We start from the raw sequence: 5,232 nt of genomic DNA on the forward strand, positions 1-5,232 counted from the left end.
AGGAAATAAAAACAAAAATAAACAAATGGAACCTAATGAAACTTAAAAGCTTTTGCACAGCAAAGCAAACTATACACAAGACATAAAGACAACCCTCAGAATGGGAGAAAATATTTGCATATGAAGCAACTGACAAAGGATTAATTTCCAAAATGTACAAGCAGCTCATGCAGCTCAATATTACAAAAACAAACAACCCAATCCAAAAATGGGCAGAAGACCTAAATAGACATTTCTCTAACGAAGATATACAGATTGCCAACAAACAGATGAAACAATGCTCAGCATCACTAATCATTAGAGAAATGCAAATCAAAACTACAATGAGGTATCACCTCACACCTGTCAGAATGGCCATCATCAAAATATCTACAAACAATAAATGCTTGGGAGGGTGTGGAGAAAAGGGAACCCTCTTGCACTGTTGGTGGGAATATATAATTGATACAGCCACTATGGAGAACTGTATGGAGGTTCCTTAAAAACCTAAAAATAGAACTACCATATGACCCAGCAATCCCACTACTGGGCATATACTCTGAGAAAACCATAATTCAAAAAGAGTCACGTACCAAGATGTTCATTGCAGCTCTATTTACAATAGCCCGGAGATGGAAACAACCTAAGTGCCCATCATCGGATGAATGGATAAAGAAGATGTGGCACATATATACAATGGAATATTACTCAGCCATAAAAAGAAATGAAATTGAGTTATTTGTAGTGCGGTGGATGGATCTGGAGACTGTCATACAGAGTGAATTAAGTCAGAAAGAGAAAAACAAACACCATATGCTAACACATACATATGGAATCTAAAAAGAAAAAACGGTTCTGAAGAACCTAAGGGCAGGACAGGAATAAAGACGCAGATGTAGACAATGGGCTTGAGGACACGGGGAGGGGGAAGGGTAAGCTTGGATGAAGTGAGAGAGTGGCATGGACATATATACTGTACCAAATGTAAAATAGATAGCTAGTGGGAAGCAGCCACATGGCACAGGGAGATTAGCTCATTGCTTTGTGTCCACCTAGAGGGGTGGGATAGGGAGGGTGGGATGGAGATGCAAGAGCGAGGACAAATGGGGATAAATGTATATGTATTGCTGATTCACTTTGTTATACAGTAGAAACTAACACACCACTGTAAATCAATTATATCAATAATCAATTTTGTACATTCTATACAAAAAAGAATGTATATTCTGCTGCTGTTACAAACAGTAATGTGTACATGAGCATATGTATATGTTAATTTTGTTTTTCAAATCTTCCCTAGCCTTATTTTCTGTATGTTCTGTCATTTACTGACAAAATTCTTTGTCTAGGTATGACTTTTATAGCATCAAAATAAATCTCCCACAGAACTATGGAGATATTGCTCTGTTCTCTAGTCTGATTCTTGTTTTGTTTTAGGGATTGCTTTTATATTTTCTTTCTGATGTTAAAAAAAATTGAATATTTGTGGTTCAGAAGTTTCACCCAGTTGTTTCAGATTTTTAAACTTAAAAAAATTCCCTTTTGGACTTTTCATAATGACACTTAGTTCATTCTTCTATTCAGAGTTATTTTACACTATTTATTTCCCTCCTACTCTTCATTGTCTATAGTCTATTTATTTTTATCCCTGTTAAAAGGATATTGGAACTATTGAACCCATTTTATGTAACTCACTTATTTTTCTTCTCATCTTTTTATACATTTTCACTGCACTCCTGGAAAATACCCGAATTTAATCTTATGTTTATTAATTACATCTTCAGCTTGGGTCATTCTGTTATTTAGCTAAAATATTAACTTTTAATTTCGATAAAGTTCATGGACATTAAAAATGACTGCCTCTGAGAGCTTTGAGAAAGTATAGCATTATAAAAAGTAGAGGATGAGGATGCAGCAATGAGGGTGCAACTTCAATGTTAGAATTAATAGGAAAATATAAATTATAAGATTATGTAATGTGTTCACTTTGCAGCATTTTAATGCTTTCAGTTACATCATGTTGGTTTTCTTCACTAGTTGATTCTTGATTGTATATCCATATTTACATATAATGGTTAAGATTGATTCAAATTGGCCACTTTCTTTAGACATAAATAATTCACCTTTTCTCTTTTCATGAATGCAGGTTTGAATTAACAGGTTACCCTTGGCTTGGATAGTTGTTGAGGGGCATATTGTAGTTACTAGGATTCCTTTAGAGTTTAGTTTTTCCTGGGGTTCTGAATTTAGGGAATCTGTGTCCTTTGTGATGGTTGACAGGAAATTAAAGCACTCTGCTTATTCCTATATAAATTGTCATATTTTAGAGTACCCTACTTGTGTTTTTATCCTGTGGTCAAAACACTGAAAACAGCCACTTTAAGAAAGAGGGAATGAAATTTGTTTACTGACCTTTAATTACATGGGAAAAGTACCCATGTTCCTTTCAATTCCTGTTGTGATTGTTCTTATACACAGTTTCTGCTCAGAGTAATATTTGTGGGGCCCCCTCTTTCTCTCAGTGAGACTGAAAGTTCTCCAGCTCTTTTTGTTTTCATTATTAATCTGTTCTGTCTTTTTTATAATTTTAAAAGTTTCTTTTTTTGTCTGCTGGAGATGTACTTTCTTTCATAGTGTTATTATTCTTCTGTTTTAATAAAATTTTGAGAAGGTGGTAGGGTGAATATATGTATTACGTTTTCAAATTGAACTATATTTCCTATTTACTAATGAATATTTTAAATTCAAAGGCCAACTGAACTCATTGTAACAAGTGGAATAATACAAAAATGCATAAATTAAATGTTAAACTCCCTGCTCACATAGAAAGCACTGATAGACTAGGCTTGACTGCTATCCTTTGTAAGTCCTGCTTACAAGGTTGGTCTTCACTAACATCTGAGAACTTGGATTTAGGGAAGGTTCCCATCATTCTAACTGGTAGGAGTGGCTCACTGTGCCTACACTATTTATATGAATAATGTGGCTTATCCTGCCTTCCTTCTGCGAGTATGCAGTTTTGACACATGATAGGCAGACAGTGCCTAATATGATCAGCCCTCAATAAAATTCTGGGAACTAGGTCTCTAATGAGCTTATTTATAGACAAAATTTCATTTGTATTTTCACAACTCATTGCTAGGAGATTTAAGCATGTTTTGTGTGACCCCAAAGGGAGAGGGCTTGTGCCTGGTTTTCTCTGGACTTTGTCCCCTTTGACTTTTCCCTTTGCTAATTTTGCTTTATATTCTTTCACTGTAAAAAAACATAGTGATGGGTGACATTATATACTAAGACCTCTTAGTCCTCCTAGCAAGTCATCAAACTGTGAGTGGTCTTGGGGACCTCTGACACACTGCTCTAATTTATTACTACCCTCTTGATTTGTGTATGTTGAGCCATACTTGCATCCCAGGGATAGATCCCACTTGGCCATAGTGTATAATCCTTTTAATGTACAGTTGAATTTGGTTTGATAATGTTTTATTGAGGATATTTGCATTTATGTTTATCCAGGATATGAGCCTGTGCTTTTCTTTTCTTTAGTGTCTTTATATAGCTTTGCTATCACTGTGATGCTGGCCTTCTTAAAAGTTTCTATATGTCCCCCCTTTTGTTTTTTGGAAGAGTTTAAGAATGTTTGATAGAATTTACCCATGAAGTCCTCTGGTCCTGGGCTTTTCTTTGTTGGGAGGTTTTTGACTACTGATTCAATCTCCTTATTTGTTATTGGTCTGTTTAGGCTTCGTATTTCTTCTTGATTCTGCTTTAGTAGGTTGTATGTTTCTAGAAGTTTATTTTTTCCCAGGTTATCCAATTTGTTGATATATAATTGTTTATAATAGTCCCTTAAGATAATCTTTATTTCTGAAACATTCATTAGAATGTCTCTTATTTGTTTCTGATATTTTGAGTCTTCTCTCTTTTCTTCTCTTTTTTTCTTGTGCAGGGGAAGCCATGGTGGAGGGGATTCCTCTTGACATTGAGTTGTACTGGCAAGGGGGATGGAATGATGCAGGTAAAATCTTTCTACTCTTTTTATGCTGTAAATGAATATCTGAGTATGTGATTCTTGCGTTACCATCTGTAGAAGCTGTTCCACTATGTCTTAATATTCAATGCAGCAGATTAAAATTTGAGATTACATTGATACCTGAAATTTCTATACTGAAAGGTATATGCTAGTCTTTTCTGATTCGTATGTTTAACTCTCTTTTCCAACAGTGGTAAAAATGGCTCTCATTATTTATGCATTTACTTAAGCAAGTATACACAGAGGTAGTTTCAGATTTGTGAATCCATAACACTTCAGAAAGAAAACCTATTAACTTAGAATTCAATATTTCTTTTTTTTAATTAAATTTTTAATTGAATTATAGTTGCTATACAATCTTATATAAGTTACAGGTGTACAATATACTGATTCAAAGGGTCTACTCCATTTATAATTATAGTTATTTATAGTTATTATAGTTATTTATAGTTATAGTTATTATAAAATATTTGCTCTGTTCCCCATGTGGTACAATATATCCTTGTAGCTTATTTTATGCCTAATAGTTTGTACCTCTTAATCCCCTACCTCTATATTGCCCCTCCCCCTTTCCTTTCCCCACTAGTAACTACAAGTTTGTTTTCTACATCTGTAGGTTTCCTTTTTTGTTATATTCACTAGTTTGTTGTATTTTTTAGATTCCACATATAAGTGATATCATACAGTTATTTGTCTTTCTCTGTCTGACTTATTTCACTTAGCATAATACCCTCCAAGTCCATCCATGTTGCTGCAAATGACAAAATTTCATTCTTTTTTATGGCTGAGTATTATTCTATCATGTGTATATACGCGTGCGCGCACACACACACACACACACCACATTTTTATCCATTCGTCTGTTGATGGACACTTAGGTTGGTTTCACATCTTGGCAATTATAAATAATGCTTTTATGAACATCAGGGTGCATGTATGTTTTTGAATTAGTGTTTTTGTTTTTCTCAGCTATATATCCAGGAGTGGAGTTGCTGGGCCATATGGTAGTTCTATTTTTAGTTTTTTTGAGAAGGCTTCATAATATTTTCCACAGTGACTGCACCAATTTACATTCCCACCAACAGTGTACAAAGATTCCCTTTTCTTCACATCCTGGCCAACGTTTGTTATTTGTGTTCTTTTTGATGATAGCCATTCTGACATGTGTGAGGTGATATCTCATTGTGCTTTTGTTTTGCATTTCCCTGATGATTAGCAAT

This window comes from Monodon monoceros, unplaced genomic scaffold, assembly GCF_005190385.1.
Source record: "Monodon monoceros isolate NGI ecotype Baffin Bay Population unplaced genomic scaffold, NGI_Narwhal_1 Super_Scaffold_22, whole genome shotgun sequence".
Classification (NCBI taxonomy): Eukaryota; Metazoa; Chordata; class Mammalia; order Artiodactyla; family Monodontidae; genus Monodon; species Monodon monoceros.